This window comes from Schistocerca gregaria, chromosome X, assembly GCF_023897955.1.
Source record: "Schistocerca gregaria isolate iqSchGreg1 chromosome X, iqSchGreg1.2, whole genome shotgun sequence".
NCBI lineage: Eukaryota > Metazoa > Arthropoda > Insecta > Orthoptera > Acrididae > Schistocerca > Schistocerca gregaria.
The window spans coordinates 604,587,451-604,607,362 of NC_064931.1; positions in this window are offsets into that span (position 1 = coordinate 604,587,451).

Consider the following 19,912-nt stretch of genomic DNA (forward strand, 5'->3'; position numbering starts at 1 on the left):
GTTGTTGAAGATGTCACCAGTGACCTACCAGCATGCCATATAGACAGAAGAAGTTGGAATTTCCCACTTGAACTACCACTTGCTGATCCTGAGTTTAACAAGCGTGCCACAGTAGATTTAATTCTTGGTGCTGAGGTTTTCTTCGATGTGACAAAACCATTAAGACGTTAGAAATATTATGACACCCAGGCTCTGACACATTCCAGTTCCACGTGCAGCTGGAGTCATCGGTGCTCAGATATTATCCAGCATAATGTTCTGTCTACAATAGCATCTATTTCTGAACCACTAAGGCTTCTGGACCCAGCAGTCACAAGATGCAAGCTATTCTTGCAGCCCTTTTCCAACTAACCTTTGATTGGAATGATGTTCTGCCATACAACCTAATGGAATATCCTGTATATGCAACTAACTTCCCTAAATGATATTTCGATCGGAAGGAAGATCGTTTCCTGTCCTCAGTACGTTAAACTCGAAACTCATGATTTCTGTGATGCTTCACAGTTGGCATATGGTGCTTGTGTATAGAGGGTAGATGTGTTCTTTCCAACATCAATGTTGGGCTGCAACCAAATCTCCTGTAGCTCCTCTCAAACTTCAATCTCTTCCACGACTGGAATTATGTGGCACTCTGCTTCTTGCTCGTCTCACTCATAGTGCCTTAGACGTCATAAACAATAGTGATATCGACGTGTGAACGGACTCCGAAATAGTTCTCTGCTGGCTGCAACGTAGTACTAGTCACTGAAAAACGTCTCTGAAATTCAGGAACTGAGTTCAGTTTTCAACTGGAGACATGTCAACTCAGAAGGCAATTATGCTGATCACTTATCACGTGAAGTAATCCAGCACATTTGAGGTCACTTGTGCAGTGATGGTCTCGCCCTTCATGGCTACCCAACTATGACCTGGACCGCAGCGCTTGTCCTTCACTTGTGGTAGAAGATGCGCCTGAAAGAAGGTGTGTGCAAATATCTTTGGTGTCTGTTATTAGACTTGATGATGAATTGCTATGTAAATATCTCTCATTCAAGAAAACTTACAGGATTTTGGCTTATGCACTGAGGTTTTCTAACAACACTAGATTGTGGTAAGCATACAGGATAACTGGTCCACTCACCCCACAAGAGTGCCAAATCGCCATCAAAAAAACCTTTGACATAATTCAACATGGTGAGTATGGTAGTGAGATCGCTTTGTTAATGGCCAGTTCTGCTATTCCATATAACAGCAAATTACGAGATTTACAGCCGTTTGTTGACGCAGAAGGTATTATATGAGTGGAAGGGAGGTTAATGAATGCTGACGTACCATATGATGAGCGACACCCTGTTATTATCTGACAAAAATTCTCATGATTTATGAACATGAAAATCTGTTGCATTCTGGGTCACAGGTTTTGCTCAGCATGTTGCATAGGCGTGTTTGGAGTCGCAACGGGTGCAGCACAGTGAAATGGTTCAAATGGCTCTGAGCACTATGGGACTCAACTTCTGAGGTCATTAGTCCCCTAGAACTTAGAACTAGTTAAACCTAACTAACCTAAGGACATCACACACATCCATGCCCGAGGCAGGATTCGAACCTGCGACCGTAGCGGTCTCGCGGTTCCAGAACCGCACGGCCACTTCGGCCGGCTGCAGCACAGTCGAAGGAGTATTTGGGAAACGTTTTAAGTGCTTTAAGTTCAAGTCACAGGCTGCAGTTCAACTTATGGATCAACTACCAGCATCTAGAGTAAACCAGTATCGTTCTTTTCAGCACTGTGGAGTGGGTTATGCAGGTCCTGTTACTATGAAGCATGGTGGAAGACGGAGTAAGGTTACTACCAAGGCCAATATTGCCTTATTCATTTGTGTGGCAACCAAAGCCATCCATCTAGAGTTAATTAGTGACTTAGTAACCAGCCCATTTTTGGCTGCCCTCGTGAGATTCATTGCGAGAAGAGGAGAACCTTCTCCATGCATTGTGAAAATGTTACTACATTTGTGGGTGCACACTATGAACTTAAAGGTTTTTTCTGCAATGATGCTACGGTTGAAGGTGTGGTGAACTTTTAGACCTCAGAGGGCATTAATTGGAATTTACTCCACGTCGTACCCCTGACTATGGTGGACTGTGGGCAGCAGGAATCAAATGTATGAAGTCACATCTCAAACGTATCATTGGCAATACAGTATTGACTTTCGAAGAACTAATTACAGTATTCACTCAGATAGAAGAATGCCTAAATTCAAGGCCGTTGTGTGCTCTCTCTGATGACATAGATTCTCCGTCTGTTCTCACTCTTGGGCATTTCCTCATTGGCAGCCATTTTGTGCCCATACTGAGCCATGTGTCTGTGAGATTCCTACCAACAGGTTGCATAGGTGGCAACTTGTACAGAAGCTGCAACAGTCCTTTTGGAGTAAGTGGACCACTGAGTATCTGCACCAGCTGCAGCAACGCAGTATATGGAAATCGGAAGGATCATGGCAGCCCCAGATAGGTGATCATGTCCTGGTCAAGGAGGATAACTTGCCTCCCTTGGTGTGGAGGCCGGACGTCGTCGAGCAGGTGTTTCCTAGGCCTTTTAATTGCGTGTGTGAGCAGGTGGTGAAAACTGCTAATGGGAAGGGTGTTGTGGTAGACGATAAAGGCCCATTGCCAAGTTGCTAATTACAGGAACAAATCCTTAATTCATAATATCAACTTGAGAAGCTGCGCATGTTTCTTTTGTGGGCTGACTGTTGTCAGTATTGACTTCATACATCTCATATCCTGTGTGATAGTAATATTTTATTGCTTTTGTGTTTAATGTTAGTACCTTTCATGTCTCTCATCAGCATGAGAGTAACATTTGTTGGTTTGTGCAACCAAACGTTAGTGAATTTCATCTTTATGTGCCCTGATTTTGCGTCTAGTATTATTTTTGTTGTTTTCCTTGTTTTGAACCTTGTTGTTTGTTAAATTTATGTTTATCTGTAAAATGAGGAGAGTCATTTTAGAGTGAGAGTATGTTGAGTTCCATAACTCACTTGCCACTGTAAGAGCCATCTAGTAGCAATTTGAAAACTGGGTCAAGGATAATCTGCTCCCTTTTAGGAAACATTGTAACTGTGTGTGCGGAAGTAGACTTTCCAGGTCCTTTGTGCACACAGGTACGCTGGTCGGCCGTTATAAGTGGCCAGCAGGTAGTCCGGAGATTCTGCAGTGAGCAGATGTTATGTGTCATGCAGCCAAGAGCCCCAGATCGCGGGCACCTTGTGCACTTGTTGGATATTGCTGAATTGCACCTGTAAAGTAATGCAGAATAAATATCAAAAGGTTGTCTTCGGTCTACTTATTGCGAGTGGAAACAAGGGGAGGACAGTGCGTCCTCTCGCACTAAACACTCAGAACGTAAATGTACTAACGCAGGGCCAGAGACCCGCAAGTGCGCTGCGTACATGTTACATGAAGTTAATTCAACTGAACACACAGTTAAGGTGCCAAGTTTTGACTAACTAAATGTCAACTAAAAAATTTATGTATTGTTACAATGACTGAATCAGTTTAAAGTATTTACACAAATTGTTCATGAAGTAGGAACAAATAGGAGTATTCATTTTACTAAAGCAGCTATACATCGCAAATAAGGTTTCCATTACAATAATGAAAAATGGAAGGATTTTGTGGAAATTCAGAGTTGAATAGCTATAAATTCACTAATTACATAATCGAAAGGTATGCATTGTCTTTTTCAAATATGACTAACAGAAAGAAAGAAAGCTGCTCTCCGTTTACGAAACTAAAAGGAACGAGTCAAGATCTAACCTTATTACAATTGAAAAATGGTATATAGCTTCCAAATAGCGATTCGCACCTCTTCAGATCATCCAGAGCAAATAAAATGAATGTGGCTATATGCTTGTTTTCAAGTCGTAGAATTCACACCATATCAGACATGGCCATTCATGACCAGATCGAGGGGTGAGCTTCATTAATTAATATTTACGATTTAGAAAATTTGGTGTCAGATTTTCTTTGCTGCAACCATTTGAAGCTCACAGTCTTCAACGATGGTCAAGCGGTGACTGACTTTGCTTTCCCCACGCGCAACAAGGCTTCGAAATGCCAAAAGGAGCCGTACTTCGCCTATCCCATGGCAGAAGAGTATGTTCAAAAGTTAATTGCACTTTTCTTCAGGGAAAGATCAGCTTGAACACAACTAAACTGGTGAGCAGGAAAAGAGATAATTCCACTTTTTTTCAGATTACGTTTACCCCGAATATCTGATCCTTATTTCTGTAAGCATCATTTGGTATAACAAGGGGTCATGTCTCTTCAACAGAAGTGCTCGTTAGATTGGTGCTGAGCTACAGAAGGCGCCATGTCCAGACAAAGAATCATATAATGGACCTATTCCAATCAAAAAGAAAAACTAGACGATGTAAATAAAATTCTGCAATACATACCTGACGAAAAGAAGCTATGTCATAACAGTGCCTACCAATGGCCAACGAAGGATGGAAAAGATAAAAATTATTGAAGCATACTAACCATTGTCTGATTTTCTGTATTTTGACTATGGTGTATTTTGGGTACATTAGGAAAAAACATGGATGCTCATAACATACTCTTTTATTACTATACTAAATATGAATAATATAAACTTGCACAGCACAATTAATCCGCTGCAAATAGAACCCTAGTTATTTCATCAACCTTATCAGAGTCGGAAAAAGGTCGTCTTCATTACATTACAACTGGATTACTGAATACACCTTATAGCTAAAGTATGTTGCAATGATGTTCATTCCTTCACACTGGAGCCAGTTGTGACACAGAAACTCCACTAGAGTTTGATTAGTTCTCATTGTTTAGTAAAACAATTTTTGTGCCTCCTTTCCTGAACATGACCCCTTTTCCAATTCACCGATTCAAGTACACTAACTATATAGATAAGATATAATTTCATAATTTCCATAATATTACTTTTATATTAAGTACGCAAACCATCCAAGAACAATTAGTACAAGTGGTATACAGTCACATTAATTTTTTGTACAGGATGTCGACGGAGCATCCAGAGATAGGAGTCTTATGTGTGTGAGGTGTGCTTGCTTGTGTGGCTATGTGTACGCCGCGCATGGTACCCGTGGGGTGTGAGGCGCCTTGCCACGGTTCGCGCGGCTCCCCCCCCCCCCCGCCCTCTCCCACCCCAGGCGTGTGTGTTGTCCTTAGCGTAGGTTAGTTTAAGTTAGATTAAGTAGTGTGTAATGCTAGGGACCGATGACCGCCGCAGTTTGGTCCTATAGGAACTTACCACCACCTCTATGTGCACATTTTTCTTTTCTGAAGAAAACTTTGGCCGAAAGCTTATATCTAACAGACTTTTCGTCATACCTGTCTGCAACTCATCGTGTCATCTTTTGGTGAGTAGCAATGTATCATTTTAATAATATTGTTAATATTCCAAATTGGACTTTCCATTTTTTATTACATTATGTTGGCGTATGTAGTCTTGTTATGTTGCACAAGATCCCTAAAAAGTTCCTGGCCCGCCAGAACAAACTGCAGTACAACAGATTTAGCATCTTGAAACACACCAAGGATGCCTACCTTGAGACGCTGTGTCGCCTTCTGAATTGTATTCTTCAGTTATTAACAATAGGGAAGAAATTTCAATTTATTGTAAACTCCACAGCAAATTAAATGGTCACGTTTTTGAAACTCCAACATTTTCTCCCATTGCGAAGCAGAAATTAGAAATTTGGCTGGATGTTGCCTAAAACCTTCCTCCGTAATAGTGCAAAAGCGTGGTGTCCTGCGATGTCACCCGCAGTCTCAGAGTGCTTCATAAGTTAGTGTGTGGTGTAACGTGGGTTAATAATGTCACATTGAGGCTACATTTCACCACAATTCGGTGCAATACCACCTTGGACATATCACACTATGGGAAGAGCAGTACACCACATCTTCCCACATTTAATTCATCCTCTTGACGCCTCTGTGACGGAGATCAGAAATGCGATGACCAGCGTCGGTATCTCGCGTTTTTCTTATGGGTGACCGAGGAAACTATTTCGGACACACCGTTACTCAGAATCGATACCAAAAGGCGTGAAAAAACCATTTCTTCCCTTGAGGCGCTCTTTTTCACACATTTCGCAGTCAGAAACGACAACTGACGGGGCGATGCGCAACAGGATGATGTTCCTGACAATCTTTGACACTACTGTCAGCTCTTGGACGATTCAACCCCTTGAAAGTGAAATCATCCCTTTGGAGTGTAGTGTAACTGCAATTTCTGCTTTAGTATACAGCATGGAACGACTAGGGACTGTTCAAAACCATTCGACAAAATCTGAAAGTGATTTTAAAAAAAGAGGTGCTTCTTCGTCCACTCTTTTTCTTGTTCTCCTGTGGTGTTTGCGTGGCAGGGTGGACATTGACACACTCGTGAATAAAACAGCAAAGCGTCCCTCTAAGATTCACAATTTGGCAACAACCTTACTGCCACCTTTGTTGGGCACTTTAAAAATGTCTCTGTATACAGGGTGTTACAAAAAGGTACGGACAAACTTTCAGGAAACATTCCTCACACGCAAATAAAGAAAAGATGTTATGTGGACATGTGTCCGGAAACGCTTAATTTCCATGTTAGAGCTCATTTTAGTTTCGTCAGTATATACTGTACTTCCTCGATTCAGCACCAGTTGGCCCAATTGAAGGAAGGTAATGTTGACTTCGGTGCTTGTGTTGACATACGACTCATTGCTCTACAGTACTAGCATCAAGCACAGCAGTACGTAGCATCAACAGGTTAGTGTTCATCACGAACGTGCTTTTGCAGTCAGTGCAATGTTAACAAATGGGGAGTTGGCAGATGCCCACTTGATGTATGCATTAGCACGGGACAATAGCCGTGGCGCGGTACGTTTGTATTGAGACAGATTTCCAGAACGATGGTGTCCCGACAGGAGGACGTTCGAAGCAATTGATCGGCGTCTTAGGGAGCACGGAACATTCCAGCCTGTGACTCGCGACCGGGGAAGACCTAGAACGACGAGAACACCTGCAATGGACGAGGCAATTCTTCGTGCAGCTGACGATAACCCTAATGTCAGCGTCAGAGAAGTTGCTGCTGTACAAGGTAACGTTGACCACGTCACTGTATGGAGAGTGCTATTGGAGAACCAGTTGTTTCCGTACCATGTACAGCGTGTGCAGGCACTATCAGCAGCTGATTGGCCTCCACAGGTACACTTCTGCGAATGGTTCATCCAACAATATGTAAATCCTCATTTCAGTGCAAATATTCTCTTTACGGATGAGGCTTCATTCCAACGTCATCAAATTGTAAATATTCATAATCAACCTGTGTGGGCTGACGAGAATCCGCACGCAATTGTGTAATCAAATCATCAACACAGATTTTCTGTGAACGTTTGGGCAGGCATTGTTGGTGATGTCTTGATTGGGCCCCATGTCCTTGCACCTACGCTCAATGGAGCACGTTATGATGATTTCATACGGGATACTCTACCTGTGCTGCTAGAACATGTGCCTTTACAAGTACGACACAACATGTGGTTCATGCACGATGGAGCTCCTGCACATTTCAGTCGAAGTGCTCGTACGCTTCTCAACAACAGATTCGGTGACCGATGGATTGGTAGAGGCGGACCCATTCCATGGCCTCCACGCTCTCCTGACCTCAACCCTCTTGACTTTCATTTATGGGGGCATTTGAAAGCTGTTGTCTACGCAACTCCGGTACCAAATGTAGAGACTTTTCGTGCTCGTATTGTGGACGGCTGTGATACAATACGCAATTCTCCAGGGGTGCATCAGCGCATCAGGGATTCCATGCGACGGAGGGTGGATGCATGTATCCTCGCTAACGGAGGCCATTTTGAACATTACCTGTAACAAAGTGTTTGAAGTCACGCTGGTACGTTCTGTTTCTGTGTGTTTCCATTCCATGATTAATGTGATTTGAAGAGAAGTAATAAAATGAGCTGTAACATGGAAAGTAAGCGTTTCCGGACACATGTCCACATAACATATTTTCTTCCTTTGTGTGTGAGGAATGTTTCCTGAAAGTTTGGCCGTACCTTTTTGTAACACCCTGTAGAAGCACCCATTCACCGATTTCTAGGTGCTGGTGGATGGGCAGTTCTTTCGATAACCCTCGGATCTTGCATACGGCCAGCAAACGCCACTGCAGTGACGTAGCATCATTAACGTGTTTTGTTCCGATGCACAATCAAATCATTCTGCAGGAAGGTCTCGAATGGTGTGTTGAGTTTCTTTCTCATTATATGAGCATCGTTCTTAGTACATGTTAAGGACTCTGCGAATGATGACATGGACCTTAAGTTCTGACTCCTCTGAGCACAGAGGAATTAGAATGTTTCTTTTTGTTTAATAGAATTATGGCACTGAGACAGCTGTCTTCTGCTGACGTTAGTCAAGCCGTTGATCTGTCTACTGGTGGCATGCCACAGCAATATATTGTGAACATGCCAGGTGTGTCATATAGTGTGGTAAGAAGGGTACTACAATAATATTTTCAGACATGCTCTACTACGTGATGTCTATGTCAGGGCCATCGCCATTGTACTACCCTGCTCAAGGGTCGTGCTGTTGGGTGGTAAGCAGTCTAGGACCGCTGACTGACAACATGAACCCTAGCCGGTTGACAAGCTGCAACTACTGATCCAGTGGTGTCAGTGCAGACAGTCTGGTGATGGTTGCGGAAAAACCCAATCGTCTGTGCAAGTCAATGAAAGTGCCCAGTTGAAAATGTACACATCAACCGGTCAGGTTGCAGTTTGCCAGACAGCTTGTGCTATAGATATGGAGTACTGGCATCAACTACTCTTCAGAGATGAGTCACACATTTCGTGGGAGGATCTTGGTAGCAGGATTCATGCTTTGTGCCACAATGCGGAGGCAAGGAATCACCTAGACGTTATTTACCCGTAAATCGCATTTGGAGACAGATCTGTCACGTTTTGGAGAAGCATCAGGCTAAACAGGAAAACAACCTGTGTCATCGTGGCACCTCCAGTACTGAACGCCCAGTGCAACTGGGATGGGATAGTGGAGCAGTACATCATTCCAGACGGCGTAGCATTTACATTGCACTGCACGCTGGTACAGGACCACGTGTCTCCATACATCTACTCAGGAAGACAAGGTGATGTTTTTTCTTTATGGATAACTTGGTAAGCCGTATTGGAAAGGTAATATTGGATGGTTACTAAAGGAGAATGAATAGCAGAATGGTATTCGTCGTTACGATTAATCTGGGGAGATTTCCGTTTGGTTACTTGCTGTATTTGATGCACGATTTAGTTTATCAAATCGGTATTTCGTTCACTAAGAAGTTTCTTGCGCTCTGTAAATATTCATGTATTTCTCGTGGGGCAAGTCTTTGCCTGATAATGCCGAGAGCACCATGTGCTTCATGTAACATTGATATTATTGTTGTACGTGAAACATTGGTATTCTTTGAGATTTAATAATTACGAATCCAGTGACAGTCTCATATATTTATTTACGTTTCTTTCATCAATATAATTAAATGAAATATTCTTCTCCATGACAATGACAGTGGCCAAATATGAGGCTTTTCACTAATCCCTTGTGCAGAAATAATAAGATAAATGTCCATGTGTTTTCAACTTAGTCATTAGCTTGATCATAATCAGTTCTGTTATCGTACAAATTCTACTAACAGTAAGGATTTCTTTCATTTTAATAATTTCTTTTCACATAATGGAAGGTAAGTTTGTCTCAAGGATTCCAGGCCAGCAGCTGCTTAGTCGGTTTAATACAATGTTGTGTGGTTATGTTATATTACCCGTTTGTAGCAGCAAATGCTATAAATTATGATTGAATTCACAATTATTCTACATATCCCGACCATCAGACATGATTTACACGTTGCTAACTGGATATAGAGCTCAGTTCAGTGATGAGAAAATTGGTCAGTGAAGAACAGTAAAATATTTCAGATGCCAGAGAATATCCGCTGTGCCAGGTACCTGTGTCTGTATCGAATCATACCTGAGGGACAGTGATATCACGTAATTATATTCTTTTGCGCTATTCACTCGGTAAGGAGTATGTACTATAGAAAATGTATTTTACAGCCATCATATATCTGGTCGATTGTGCCTTCGTAAAAGAACAGGGGGTTTTATTTCCCTGGGTTGCTTAACAGGTACAGTTTCTTTATTTAATGAGTTATAGTATCATTGTCTATTCAGCCCTAGATTTATTTAGTATAAACTGCTGCAATGACAATAAAGTCATCAGACAGGTTACAGCTTATTACAGAGTAATCATCATTTGTACAATAAGACAGTATACAGTGTATTAAAATTTATAATACATTTCTTTTCTTCTCCTGTAAGCAATTCTGTTAGATGATGATGTTGTTTGCTTTGTGGGAATAAGTTGAATTTCTGTACATTGCCCTAGAACTGAAACATTTTTTTGGTATGAAAGCTGAGTTAGTCAAGCAATAATAATGAACTGAAAGACTAAATTATATGGAAAATTAGTGGAAAATGCTTTGTGGGGTTTAATTGTGAATAATTGTAGAATAAAAGTACAGCTTGAAGGGTATAAACCTTTTTTTGTTGCTATGTGTCACTTGCTTTGCTCAAATGTGTTAACGTTGAGGGAGAGTTCTCATTTGCCACTCAGGTCTTAAGGATAGTCCAGTTTATAAACGGTCATTTACTAGAGGTCTGAGGAGTAAACAAGAGAGGGTAGAAATTTAAGAAGAGGTTTTGGAATCTGTGTTTCAGTCAGCATTTCCTCATAATGTTCATTGACAACTATTTCATTTGCAAGTGCATGGTTAGAAGAAGCTAGGACTAAACGCAAGTACTGTGAGATTATTAGTGTGGGAAATAATATGCTTTTGCCCAATTTTTTCTTGTGTTAATTTGATTCATATTTTTACATTGAGTTGAAACCGCTGTTTCTCTTTGGATAGCTGGTTTTTGCAGTGCACAATTTTATGTTTTAATTCAAGTATTTATGGAATTTCATCCACAAACATTGGATTTTGGTTCACTGGACATGTCTGTAAAGCGGAATATACCTGGGGACAGTGGGACAGTGATATATCTTGTTCAGGTTAGAAATTATAATGTTACGGAATATATCACGTACCTTAAAAGCACATATTTTTTTCAGAATTGATAATTTAATATTGTACAATATATCACGACACCCGCACAAGTTTTGATAAAATCAGGGAAATGTTTAAATTTTACAAATTACATTTAAATTTTACACCAAGTTTTGTACCTCAGTTTTCGAAACGAATTTATGTGACGCACGTAGTTTTCTTCGAAGTCATAGCAAATGCTGGGAGTCGCCTTATACAGGGGGAAAATTTACAAAACCGATAAACTGCATGGACAGATTCCTGACTGGAAATGGAGCAAGAAACGCCCTATGTACCTGTGTCCGGAAATGGATGGTGTGCGTGCACCGACAACATATCGACATGAAACATATTACAGAGCTGCATCGCACCCACGTCGCAACAGACGCTCGAAGTGGCCTCCATGGGACAGCAGGTGACAGGGTTACTAGCGGTTGTCAAGTGGGATACACATAATCGTACTTCGGCTTTAACCATGTTGGTACACACTGACTCGCATACGGGAGGACGACGGTTCAAACCCGGTTTCGGTCGTCCAGATTTAGATTTTCCGTGATTCCCCTAAATAGCTTCAGGCAAATGCCACGATGGTTCCTTTGAAACGGCACGGCCGATTTCCTTCCCCTCCTTGACACAATCTGAGCTTGTGCTCCGTCTCTAATGACTTCGACGTCGACGGGACGATAAACCCAATCTTCCTTCCTTTTCCATGTTGGCAAGCTGCTTGCCTAGAGCTTGTACTATGGTTTGTCTCAATATCCTGCAGAACCTGGTCCTCCAAACGTGGTGTACGCACAATCCGCCACCTCCCTGCACATTCGTCTGTCTGAAAGTCCCCATGATCACACAAACGCCCAAAAAAGGGCTTGAAATGTTGTCTGATGCGGTTGGTGTCTATGAGGATGCGTATTTCGTATAGCCGTGCTTCTCTTGATCGTTTCCATCTTCTTGGTGGTACACAAACACCATGTCGGCTTGTTCCCGACATAAATATCGGATCATTTTGCTGCTTACAGTACCCTGCATCAATCACACAGCCTGCAACACACAAGGAACATACGGCTCATGAACAGAGGAACGTCATTCGTCAGCACCATCTACCGTGGCAACGATGCATTTCCGGACAGATGTTACCCCATTTACATTCAGGAATCCAGCCCTGCAGTTTGTCAGTTTCATTAATGTTTAGCCTCGTACGTAAGTATAAGTAAACAAATGTACGAATTGCACGGATTTAGCCACTTAGCTGATTTCTTGTTCCCTTTTACATTAGCATATTAAAGGTGAACACTGCAGCTCCAGTATATCTCACAAAAACGTGACTGATGACGTTGTAGTTTCTACATCTGCATCTACATCCATACTCTGCAAGCCACCTGACGGTGTGTGGCGGAGGGTACTTTGAATACCTCTATCGGTTCTCCCTTCTATTCCAGTCTCGTATTGTTCGTGAAAAGAAAGGTTGTCGGTATGCCTCTGTGTGGGCTCTAATCTCTCTGATTTTATCCTCATGGCCACTTCGCGAGATATACGTAAGAGGGAGCAATATACTGCTTGACTCCGCGGTGAAGGTATGTTCTCGAAACTTCAACAAAAGCCCGTACCGACCTACCGAGCATCTCTCTTGCAGAGTCTTCCACTGGGGTTTATCAATCATCTCCGTAACGCTTTCGCGGTTACTAAATGCTCCTGTAACGAAGCGCACTGCTCTCCGTTGGATTTTCTCTCTCTCTTCTATTAACCCTATCTGGTACGGATCCCACACTGGTGAGAAGTATTCAAGCAGTGGGCGAACAAATGTACTGTAACGTACTTCCTTTGTTTTCGGATTGCATTTCTTTACGATTCTTCCAATGGATCTCAGTCTGGCATCTGCATTACCGACGATTAATTTTATATCGTCATTCCATTTTAAATAACTCCTAATGCCTACTCCCAGATAATTTATGGAATTAATTGCTTCCAGTTGCTGACCTGCTATATTGTAGCTAAATGATGAAGGGCCGTGCTGTCTAAGGCGCTGCAGTCATGGACTGTACGGCTGGTCCTGGCTGAGGTTCGAGTCCTCCCTCGTGGTTGGTTGTGTGTGTTTGTCCTTAGGATAATTTAGGTTAAGTAGTGTGTAAGATTAGGGACTGAAGACCTTAGTAGTTAAGTCCCATAAGATATCATACACATTTGAACATTTTTTTGAAGTGATGAAGGATCTTTCTTTCTATGTATTCGCAGCACATTACACTTGTCTACATTGAGATTCAATTGCATTTCCCTGCACCATGCGTCAATTCGTTGCAGATCCTCCTGCATTTCAGTACAATTTTCCATTGTTACAACCTCTAAATATACTACAGCATCATCCGCAAAGAGCCCCAGTGAACTTCCGATGTTATCCATAAGGTCATTTATATATATTGTGAATAGCAACGGTCCTACGACACTCCCCTGCGGCGCACCTGAAATCACTCTTACTTCGGAAGACTTCTCTTCACTGAGAATGACATGCTGAGTTCTGTTATCTAGGAACTCTTCAATCCAATCACACAATTGGTCTGATAGTCCATATGCTCTTACTTTGTTCATTAAACGACTGTGGGGAACTGTTTCAAGCGCCTTGCGAGAGCCAAGAAACACAGCATCTAGATGGGAACCCGTGTCTATGGCCCTCTGAGTCTCGTGGACGAATAGCGCGAACTGGGTATGTTTTTTTCGAAACCCGTGCTGATTCCTACAGAGTAGATTTCTAGTCTCCAGAAAAGTCGTTATACTCGAACATAATACGTGTTCCAAAATTCTACGAGTGATCGACTTTAGAGATATAGGTCTAGAGTTCTGCACATCAGTTCGACGTCCCTTCTTGAAAACGGGGATGACCTGTGCCCTTCTCCAATTTTTTTTGGAATGCTACGCTCTTCTAGAGACCTACGGTACACCGCTGCAAGAAGGGGGGCAAGTTCCTTAGCGTACTCTGTGTAAAATCGAACTGGTATCCCGTCAGGTCCGGCGGCCTTTCCTCTATTGAGCAATTTTAATTGTTGCTCTATCCCTCTGTCGTCTATTTCGATATCTACCATTTTGTCATCTGTGCGACGATCTAAAGAAGGAAATACAACACAGCTTTCCTCTGTGAAACAGCTTTGGAAAAAGGCATTTAGTATTTCGGCCTTTAGTCTGTCATCCTCTGTTTCAGTACCATTTTGGTCAGAGAGTGTATGGACATTTCGTTTTGATCCACCTACCGCTTTGACATAGTACCAAAATTTCTTAGGATTTTCTGTCAAGTCAGTACATAGAACTTTACTTTCGAATTCATTGAACGCCTCTCGCAGAGTCCTCCTCACACTACATTCCGCTTCGAGTAATTTTTGTTTGTCTGCAAGGCTTTGGTTATGTTTATGTTTGCTGTGAAGTTCCCTCTACTTCTATAGAAGTTTTCTAACTCGGTTCTTGTACCACGGTGGCTCTTTACCATCTCTTACTATCTCGCTTGGCACATATTCATCTTATACATATTTTACAATGGTTTTGAACTTTGGCCACTGATCCTCAACACTATCTGTACTTGAGACGAAACTTTTGTATTGAGCTGTCAAATACCCTGAAATCTGCTTTTTGTCATTTTTGCTAAACAGAAAAATCTTCCTACCTTTTTTAATATTTCTATTTCTCATTTGGCCCCATTACTCTCAGAACAAATCAAACATATCTCGCAAAAACGACGTATAAAGTCAGAGAGCAACAGACGTACATCCGCATGGGGCGGGTAGCACAGTTCCTGGTGTATCCGCCATCTGAGAGCTGACTCACCACAATATATGTGGCGCCATGCCGAGATTGCCAGTAGTGTGGAGCCCCGTAAAGGCTACCGCTGAGTACCGCGTCTGGCGAAGACATAGCAATAATAATAATAATAATACGAAATGTAAGAAGAAAATGCCAGAGTACTTCGAAAAGTCCAATACTTGTACACAGTATCTATCGAAAGCATTTCTTGAGATACATCTTCTAAGTGAAAATAAATATAGATGACATCCAGGTTCTTCATAACGTGTTACAATAATGAAAACTGGAATATTGTTAGTCGTTGTGGTGATTATTCTGTCACCTTTGTAATATTCTTGAACGAACCTGTGGAACCCTTCAGAGAGAAGCGACACACTGGTGTACTCCTTGTACAAATAGAGGCGTATAATAAGCAGAGCAGCAAGGAGCCAGAGCAGAGTGTGAGGTTGATAAGAGCTGGTGTTGTTATTGCAAGAACGAGCAGCGTAAAGTGGCCCTTTGTGAGGCAGCGGCCTTTGCCTCAGCCGGCGACCGCGACCGCCCGCGGCTCACCGCTCTCCAAAGCTGCTCTCTACCCCAAGGCGACACCATTTTCGTCCGCTCCCGTCGACTCCCGTACATTCTGCTGCCCGTTTTACTAGATGAACGAGCTTGCGAAAGTGAGATTCTCTGTCGCTACCGTAGGAACTTGTGTACTGTACGGACAATGCAGCGACGAACGAATTTGCCGCGTGTACTATGAAGGGCAACAAAATACGTTTCCATTTGTATTTAGTCCATCTTATTCTCATTCTTATACGCGAATTTCTCGTGAATTGAAGATTCATTAACAATACGTGTACATGAGCACATTCTCGCTTTTAAGTTTTAATAATAATGAGTATTACTTCTTAATTACCAACTTCGACGAGCTGAAAAATTCAGTCTCTCCATTTGTCTTCCTCTTGCTGTAGCAACGATTACGGCTATCATGGAAACACTACATTCTTTGCAAAGCCTAAGTAATATTTACAATTTTAGGTTTCTGTACCTTAGTCGGTAAAAACGGAACCCTTATGGCATCACTTTGTTGTTTGTCTGTCTGTTCAACTGTTAAGACAACTTTCTTTCAGGAACGAGGAGAGGTATAAAGTTGAGCTTTGTGCCACATATTAAGGTCTGTGGTCCCTTGTTGGTGTAAAAAATTTAAGAAGAGTTAGAACGGATTTTTTAAAAACATTTTCGGATTTTTATCTCATTATAAAATTTGCAATTTTCCGAATAATATATATATATATATATATATATATATATATATATATATATATATATATATCACTTATAATCTCACATGGGAAGTATTTCATTTTATTTTTTTAAATATAATCTACACCGGTTGAAAATGCTAAAATTTTCTACATGTATTACTTTAAGATCTAATAAAACGGAATTTTTTTATGCAGAATGCTGTGGGTTGCTGTGTTATAAAGGTTAAATTACGTGTTTGTATTGGTCATGTCCAGAATAGGACGGGCACCAGGTTGAGGAAATTGAAAAAAAGTTTGCGAGACAAGAAACTTTATGATGGTGAAACCATATGAGGCTGGCTGACAGACAGAATTATTCATGAACTATAATAGTATTACGGGATGGCCATTAGAAATAATACTGAGGATTTGTTGAAAATGAAGCAGGCAGCATGGGCTAGCTTCTGTCACAGACTGTCAACTGATGAAAAACCAGTACACCATCTTTGCCCTCCTGGACCAATGAGGTGCAATTACTGCAATGCCCAGTACTCAAACAGTTCACACAGCCATAAACATTCCATCCCAGCAGCAGTCATCGATTTCATAAAACCTATTTACAGAGACCTGGCAAATCCTGAATTACTGAAGAAGTGTCTGCATTGTCAGACTCAAAATACCGATGAGTCTTTGAATAATCTTATATGGACTCGATTATCAAAAAATGTTTTTGTTGGAATGAAGACACTAGTGTGGGGGGGGGGGGGGGGGAGGGTCAGTGATGCTGTTATTGTCTTTGATGATGGCAACATTGGTAGGGTGAAAGTGCTACAGCATATGGGAATTAATCCTGGAGCAAAATGCATCGGAGAATTTGAACGGATGGACAAGGTTCGCATTCATAAAGCAGAGTATGCAGCACAGTTGGCCACTAAGGAGTCCAGAAAGAAGAAAAGAAGAAAAAAACTTGGAAACAGATCAAGAGGATGATGTACATACTCTATGGTGCAGGGTGATTCTGAATGACTAAAAATAAAAAAATCAGCATATATTAAGCGAGTTACAGTCTTCTGAAACTTTAGAAGCCGTTCCTGAAAATTTACATTTTCTGTTGCATTTTTCCCTAATCTCAGAAACCACTTCGAGCAGAGTATTCAAATTTTCAGGGAGTAATAACATACATATCCTAAGTCACTGAACTAAAAGGAAAACATAATGTTATGTATAATTAAAATTATTTAGGATAACGTACAAAAAAAGTACACAAAATTTTAATTACCTAATAAAAAAAGGGTATTTCCGAAAGCAGAGGCTGATATGCAATTATTGTAGCTCAGTAGACTCAGAACATAGAGTTTAATGTCCTTTAAAAGTTTCATGTCAATGGATACAGTGGTTCCTGAAATACAGGGAAGCCAAGTCACTGAATTTATCATTGTCAGGATAGGGCGTTCCAACTCTCCTTAAGCTTTTAAGTTAATGCAATTAAAAGATACTGCCATTTATGTCATATTTTTCGATAGTCGCAAACTCACTCATCAAAACCTGACGTGTACTTCCCGCTCAACTAGACTTATGAAATTCGACAAAAAGCGGCGTTTCACAGGACAAATAAAGGAAAAAATTCGAAAATTGTTAATCTGTTTTTATATCACATTTTTTTGCCATTTCTCGTCCGTTTGTCTGTGTTGTAAGACCTGTTTTTCTCGGGAGATATCAAGTTGAAGTTTATGGCAGGTATTAAGGTCTATGATCTCTTGGATTAAGTTTCTAAGTAAAAGCAATCAGAAGATACGGCCATATACACTCCTGGAAATGGAAAAAAGAACACATTGACACCGGTGTGTCAGACCCACCATACTTGCTCCGGACACTGCTAGAGGGCTGTACAAGCAATGATCACACGCACGGCACAGCGGACACACCAGGAACCGCGGTGTTGGCCGTCGAATGGCGCTAGCTGCGCAGCATTTGTGCACCGCCGCCGTCAGTGTCAGCCAGTTTGCCGTGGCATACGGAGCTCCATTGTAGTCTTTAACACTGGTAGCATGCCGCGACAGTGTGGACGTGAACCGTATGTGCAGTTGACGGACTTTGAACGAGGGCGTATAGTGGGCATGCGGGAGGCCGGGTGGACGTACCGCCGAATTGCTCAACACGTGGGGCGTGAGGTCTCCACAGTACATCGATGTTGTCGCCAGTGGTCGGCGGAAGGTGCACGTGCCCGTCGACCTGGGACCGGACCGCAGCGACGCACGGATGCTCGCCAAGACCGTAGGATCCTAGGCAGTGCCGTAGGGGACCGCACCGCCACTTCCCAGCAAATTAGGGACACTGTTGCTCCTGGGGTATCGGCGAGGACCATTCGCAACCGTCTCCATGAAGCTGGGCTACGGTCCCGCACACCGTTAGGCCGTCTTCCGCTCACGCCCCAACATCGTGCAGCCAGCCTCCAGTGGTGTCGCGACAGGCGTGAATGGAGGGACGAATGGAGACGTGTCGTCTTCAGCGATGAGAGTCGCTTCTGCCTTGGTGCCAATGATGGTCGTATGCGTGTTTGGCGCCGTGCAAGTGAGCGCCACAATCAGGACTGCATATGACCGAGGCACACAGGGCCAACACCCGGCATCATGGTGTGGGGAGCGATCTCCTACACTGGCCGTACACCTCTGGTGATCGTCGAGGGGACACTGAATAGTAGACGGTACATCCAAACCGTCGTCGAACCCATCGTTCTACCATTCATAGACCGGCAATGGAACTTGCTGTTCCAACAGGACAATGCACGTCCGCATGTATCCCGTGCCACCCAATGTGCACTAGAAGGTGTAAGTCAACTACCCTGGCCAGCAAGATCTCCGGATCTGTCCCCCATTGAGCATGTTTGGGACTGGATGAAGCGTCGTCTCACGCGGTCTGCACGTCCAGCACGAACGCTGGTCCAACTGAGGCTCCAGGTGGAAATTGCATGGCAAGCCGTTCCACAGGACTACATCCAGCATCTCTACGATCGTCTCCATGGGAGAATAGCAGCCTGCATTGCTGCGAAAGGTGGATATACACTGTACTAGTGCCGACATTGTGCATGCTCTGTTGCCTGTGTCTATGTGCCTGTGGTTCTGTCAGTGTGATCATGTGATGTACCTGACCCCAGGAATGTGTCAATAAAGTTTCCCCTTCGTGGGACAATGAATTCACGGTGTTCTTATTTCAGTTTCCAGGAGTGTATTTCACACATTTTGATACTCGAAAACTCACAAACGAAAACCTATAGATCGTTTTAACCTTCTCAAAGATGTTAGGAGTCAGCAGAAACAATCAGTTGTTCATATTTCAAGTTAAACTCTAGGTAACCTTTCTTCAGTTGGATAACTAGGATAGGTTAGGGATACGCAAGCGGTAGAACTGACGTCCAATAGAAAAATTTGCAGCAGGTCGCTGAGCCACAATGAATAATAATAATTAATAACGTCTGTAAAAATAATTGTCGGTTTTTTCTTTAATGGAAAGATTTATTCTCTAACGGTATTCGAAAGCTGGTGCAAAGACGAGTATGCAGCAAATACTAATTTTTTCAGTGAAACTTCCCGCATAAGCAGATGAAAAATATGCTAAGGGTGTAGCAAACATGTGCTACAGCATGGAAGTTAAACCTTCTTTGGGTTGGTGTAGCATGACTTGCAAGGAGAAACCGCTAGTCTTTGAGGATTTTTACCTCACATTTGACACATTTCTCAGCAAACTTTCC